This window comes from Mesoplodon densirostris, chromosome 10, assembly GCF_025265405.1.
Source record: "Mesoplodon densirostris isolate mMesDen1 chromosome 10, mMesDen1 primary haplotype, whole genome shotgun sequence".
Classification (NCBI taxonomy): Eukaryota; Metazoa; Chordata; class Mammalia; order Artiodactyla; family Ziphiidae; genus Mesoplodon; species Mesoplodon densirostris.
The window spans coordinates 108,695,948-108,702,105 of NC_082670.1; the positions used below are offsets into that span (position 1 = coordinate 108,695,948).

Here is a 6,158-nt window from a genome sequence, read left to right on the forward strand (position 1 = left end):
TGGGTGGGCCTCACCCAAACAGCTGAGGGCCTGAGTAAAACAAACAAACAAAAAAAACTGAATGAGAGGGAACTAAACCTGCCTAACGGCCTTTCAAACTAAGATATCAGCTTTTTTCCTGCCTTTGGACTCAAACTGAAACATCAGCTCTTCCTGAGTCTTGAGTCTGCCAGTCTTCAGACAGAAACCACTACTCAGCTCTCCTACTCCTCAGCCCTTTGGACTCGGACCAGAACTTAATCATTGGCTCTGCTGGGGCTCACAGTGCCGACTCACCCTGCAGGTCTCAGGACCTGCCCACTCCCATAACTGCATGAGGCAATTCCTTACAGTAAATCTCCACCTCTCTGTCTCTCTGCCTCTATATATACACACACACACAAACATACACATCCTACTATTTCTGTCTTTTTGGAGAATCTTGACTAATACGACAGGCCAACAAATGATCAATTCGGACAGTGATAAATTGCCATGAAGAAAATAAAACAAGATCGTGGAAAAGAGAGGCGGTGGTACTTTAGCCACAGAAGTCAGGAACGCCTCTCTGAGCAGGTGGCCTTTCAGCTGACCACAGCAGGAGAGCAACAGGCACATAAAAGCTGTGGGGGACTGGCTGGGCAGAGGCCTTGCCCACAGGGCAGGGTCATGGAGAGCTGGAGGAACAAGAAGAATCCCAGAGAGGCTGGAGGGGACCATGGCAGGAGAGTGAGGCAGGATGCAGGGTGTTAGGGCCTCACAGGCCACGGGGAGGAGTCTGGATTTTATTCCCAGTGTGAAGGGAATCCTCTGGAAGCTTTTCTACATTTTTTTTGGGGGGTGGGGGGGACCGCACCTCACAGCATGCAGGATCTTAGTTCCCTGACCAGGGATTGAACCCGTGCCCCCCGCAGTGGAAGCACGGAGTCTTAACCATTGGACCACCAGGGAAGTCCTGGAAGCTTTTAAGAAGTTGTTAACCCTCTGGCTGCTTTGTGTCCCTAGCTTGCTGTGTGATCTTGAGCAAATGAATGTACCTCTCTGAGCTTCAGTTTTTGCTGGTGTTGTTGTGACGATCAAATGAGATAGCGTGAGAGAATGAGTTAGCATTCCGTCTGGCGCAAAGAAGCGGCTGTGGAAATGTCAGTTTCTTTTGCTGGTTGTTCAACGGGGGCACTGATTGGTAAATGCTGACACTAGAACTAGCTGGGGAAGTAAAACTGACATGAACTTTCTGGAAACGGGGGCAAAATGTATACCAGAGATGTTTATCACAATGTCGTTTACGTGTGGAGAAACTGGAAACAGCTAAATGCCTGAGAGGAAGAAGCTTTGGTGCATTAAAACTAGAGGTGTGGGGACTTCCCTGGTGGTCCAGTGGTAAAGAATCCACCTTGCAATGCAGGAGACACAGGTTCGATCCCTGGTCAGGGAACTAAGATCCCACGTGCCGCAGGGCAACTAAGCCCATGCGCCACAGCTACTGAGCTCGGGTGCCTCAACGAGAGAGCTCACGTGCCACAAACTACAGAGCCCACGCGTTCTGGAACCCCCGCACCACAACTACAGAGCCCACGCGCCCTGAAGCCTGCACGCCACAACTAGAGAAGAGAAACCCGCATGCCACAACTAGAGAGAAGCCCACGCACCACAACTAAGACCCGACGCAGCCAAAAATAAATAAAATTTAAAAATAATAAATACATCTTTAAAAAAAAAAAACTTGCAGTCAGACAGACTTGGGTTCAAACTTTGGCTCTTCCGCTGCCTCCCCCAGGCAACTTTTGTCAAATCATCAAATTCTGTCAGCTTCAGTGAACTTGGAAAATGGAGATTGTGAGAATTAAATTAGAAAGCTCGTGCAGCCCATAACACAGTACCTGGCACCTGTCAGAGACAATGGGGGAAATGCAAGTACCAAGGTTACCTTTATTTTTTTTAATTAATTTATTTTTTACTTTATTTATTTTTGGCTGTGTTGGGTCTTCGTTGCTGTGCACGGGCTTTCTCTAGTTGCAGTGAGTGGGGGCTACTCCTCATTGCAGTGTGTGTGCTTACTGCAGTGGCTTCTCTTGCTGCGGAGCACAGGCTCTAGGTGCACAGGCTTCAGTAGTTGTGGCATGCGGGCTCAGTAGTTGTGGCTCGCGGGCTCAGTAGTTGTGGTGCATGGGCTTAGTTGCTCCGCAGCATGTGGGATCTTCCCAGACCAGGGCACGAACCCGTGTCCCCTGCATTGGCAGGTGGATTCTTAACCACTGCGCCACCAGGGAAGCCTGATTTAATTCAATTCTAATTAAAATCCCATGGTTTGGGGCTTCCCTGGTGGCGCAGTGGTTGAGAGTCCGCCTGCCGATGCAGGGGACACGGGTTCGTGCCCCGGTCCGGGAAGATCCCACATGCCGCGGAGCGGCTGGGCCCGTGAGCCGTGGCCGCTGAGCCTGAGCGTCCGGAGCCTGTGCTCCGCAATGGGAGAGGCCACAACAGTGAGAGGCCCGCGTACCACAAAAAAAAAAAAAAAAAAATCCCATGGTTTGTCTATGGAACAAGCAGAGGCAAGACATGCTCTGAGAATAAGATGGAAGGACTCGCCTTCCTAGATACTAACATCAACGCTTATCCTGACTATGATGATTAACGCAGTACAGAATTGACACAGGGATAGACAGACTGACAATGATACAGAATAGGAAGCCCAGAAACAGACGCACAGAGATGGCCTTTGATAGATAACATACAAACAGAATATAAATGGAAGTTTGATATGGGGCAAAAATGGCATTGCAAATCAGTATGGAAAGAAAGGATTATTCAATAAAATGTTAGGCAATTGATTATCCAAATGGAAAAAAATGAAATTGACTCCTTACCTCACACCATACAAAAAAAAATTTATGACTTAAGTCAGAACTTAAATGTGAAAGGCAAATTTAAAATCTTTGGAAGATAATATAAAACTGTGCTGTCCGATACAGCTCAATATAAAAAAACCAAACAACTCAATCAAAATATGGGCAGAAGACCTAAATAGACATTTCTACAAAGAAGATACCCAGATGGCCAACAGGCACATGAAAAGATGCTCAACATTGCTAATCGTTAGAGAAATGCAAATCAAAACCACAGTGAGGTATCACCTCACACCAGTCAGAATGGCCATCATCAAAAAGTTTACAAATAATAAATTCTGGAGAGGATGTGGAGAAAAAGGAACTCTCCTACAGTGTGGGTAGGAATGTAAATTGGTGTAACCACTATAGAGAACAGTATGCAGGTTCCTTAAAAAAAATAAAAAATAAAAATAGAACTACCATATGATCCAGCAATACCCATCCTGAGCATATATCAGGAAAAGACGAAAACTCTAATTCAAAAAGATACTTGCGGGTCTTCCCTGGTGGCACAATGGTTAAGAATCCGCCTGCCAATGCAGGGGACACGGGTTCAAGCCCTGGTCCGGGAAGATCCCACATTCAGAGCAACTAAGCCCGTGCACCACAACTAGTGAGCCTGCGCTCTACAGCCCGAGAGCCACAACTACTGAGCCCACACACCACAACTACTGAAGCCCACGCTCCTAGAGCCCGTGCTCCGCAGCAAGAGAAGCCACTGCAATGAGAAGCCCACTAGAATGGCTATAATCAAAAAGTCAATAAATGTTACTGAGGATGTGGAGAAATTGGAAACTTCAATACACTGCTAGTGGGAAAATAAAGTGGGGCAGATGCTTTGGAAACCAGGCAGTTTTGCAAAAAGTTAAACAGGGTTATCATATGACCAGCATTTCTACTCTTATATGCTCAAGAGAAATGAAAACATGTGTCACACAAAAGCTTGTACACCAGTATTCACAGCAGCATTATTCACAAGAGTCAAAAAGTGGAAACAGCCCAAGTGTCCATTAACTGATGAATGTTAAATAAACAAAATGTGTGTGTGTGTGTATATATATATATATATATATATATTCATAAATGCAATATAATTCAGCAATAAAAAAGAATGAAATACTGATTGATGCTGTGACATGAACCTTGAAAACACTATGCTAAGTGAAAGAAGCAGACACACAAAAGGCCACATTGTATGACTCTATTTACATGAAATACCCAGAACAGGCAAATCCACAGAGACAGAAAGTAGATCAATGGCTGGGGCGGGGAGTGAGGGATGGTGAATGACTAGTAATGGAGACAGATTTCTCCATTCAGGATTCTCCATGAGAATGTTCTGGAAGTAGTGGTGATGCAGGCTCAACTGTTTGTTTGTTTGTTTTTGCGGCACGTGGGCCCCTCACCGCTGTGGCCCCTCCCATTGCGGAGCACAGGCTCTGGACGCGCAGGCCCAGGGGCCATGGCTCCGCGGCATGCGGGATCCTTCCGGACCGGGGCACGAACCTGCGTCCCCTGCATCGGCAGGTGGACTCTCAACCACTGCGCCACCAGGGAAGCCCTCAGCTGTTTGAATATACTAAGAACCATTGAAGTGTACACTTAAAAAGGGTGAATTTTAAGGTATGTGGATTATATCTCAATTTTTCAAAACGAGTAAAGTTAATAAAAAAAAATACCACAAGCAGGATATTGATATTGGTACAACCTACTAATCTTATTCAGATTCCCTAATTTCTCCTGTACTTTCAGTATCCTGTGTTTCTACAAAGGACTCAGCAAGTATCATGAAGAATGTATATTACAGGGACTTCCCTAGTGGTCCATTGGGTAAGACTCCGCACTCCCAGGGCAGGGGGCCCCGGGTCCAAAATAAATAATAACTAAAAATTTTTTTAAAAAGGAATGAAGTACTGATACATGCTGTAATATGGATAAACCTTGCAAATATTTCTTTAAAAAAGAATGTATATTACAGTTAAAAAATAATAAAAACCCTACAATTACGTATTAGCTTATACAGAAAGCTGGACTCACAACCCACAATTCTCATTATAAAAATGAGGTATTATAAAAATTGCTCTTGGTATATAGTTCTATAGAATTAATATCATAATATAAAAGGATATTTATCTCAACACACTTTATCTGTACTTCACGGTCTTAACACAACAACGAAAAACTCTGGGGTCCTTTTCTGGCTTTTAACCATGAGGCATACTTATTTCACCTTAATTATGAACACTTTTACACCCTGCTTTTCCCTTTTAACGTCTCATTTTGTTTAAGAAGTTTGGATACTGCCTCCCAAGTCCTCAGAAATATCCCTTTATAAGGTTGTGGAATATTTCATCCGATGGATGCACCACAATCCCCTTAATCATCCCCTTACTGCTGGGCATTTAGGGTGTTTCCAGTTATCTTGCTGCAAACTGCTGCAGTGAGCAACTTGATTCTCTTCCTTTGGATGATTTCCTCCGGATAAGGAAGGGGTGGGGTTACTGGTTGAAGATTTTGCACATCTTTCTGGCTCTTGACAATTTCACATTGGCGCAAGACCCCCGCCCCCACGGCCCCGGGCCCCAGCTTCTGCAAAGCCGGACTGCAGAGGCGGGCCCCTGCGCATCGGGGTCCCAGCGCGTTGCGGTCCACGCTCCCCGCACCTTGGGCACCGCCCGCGCCCTGGCTTACCTGGACTCCTCCCCTCGGGCCAGGGGACTCCGTCTCGGTGTCGCGCAAGTCCTCACCTTGGCCTCGGGGTGTCTTCCCAGGTCCGTGGAGGTAACCCTGGGCGACGTCCGTCTCTCCTTCGCGTCCTTTCCCTCCCCCAGCGCCAGGCGGCGCATCCAGTAGGTGCTCGATAAATACCCACAGATTTAAAGAGCAAGTTGACGTTGCCGCGCCGACCTTTCACTCTAGTCATATCCCTGAAAGTTAACCAAGTACCAAGCAGTTCGCACCCGGAGCGGATGTGAGGGGGGTGGGCAGAGTTGAACTGTAGGAGCCCATTGATGCAACAATTGTCTGAGCACCTACTGTATGTCAACATCATCCACCGCAGGGAATAAAAGACAGTCAAAGCGGTAAAGTAAGAATGTAGTTAGTGTGTCAGACGGCGATTCGAGGTAGGCAGAGAAATCCGGCAGGCGAGGGGCTGAAGTGAGTCGATGCTGGCGGGCCTCTGGGAGGAGGTGACCAGAAGAGGTAGCACCTCGGAGGTGGGCGGCTGCTCGGGCCAGCGTGCTAGGGCCTCGCCTCCGAAAGCACGTTCAAACCCCCGCCACAGGCAGT

At 46.8% G+C, this 6,158-nt stretch overlaps 1 protein-coding gene across 1 annotated transcript in view; it reads right to left on the minus strand.

Moving 5' to 3' along the window:
* The window catches only part of CNBP (CCHC-type zinc finger nucleic acid binding protein), a 53,498-nt gene extending 47,717 nt beyond the window's left edge, over window positions 1–5,781 (minus strand). Inside the window, exon 1 of the mRNA XM_060109627.1 lies at window positions 5,559–5,781. The gene's annotated coding sequence lies outside the window, so the exon portion shown is untranslated. The remainder of the gene's footprint in view (window positions 1–5,558) is intronic.
* Between the last annotated feature and the right edge of the window lie 377 nt (window positions 5,782–6,158).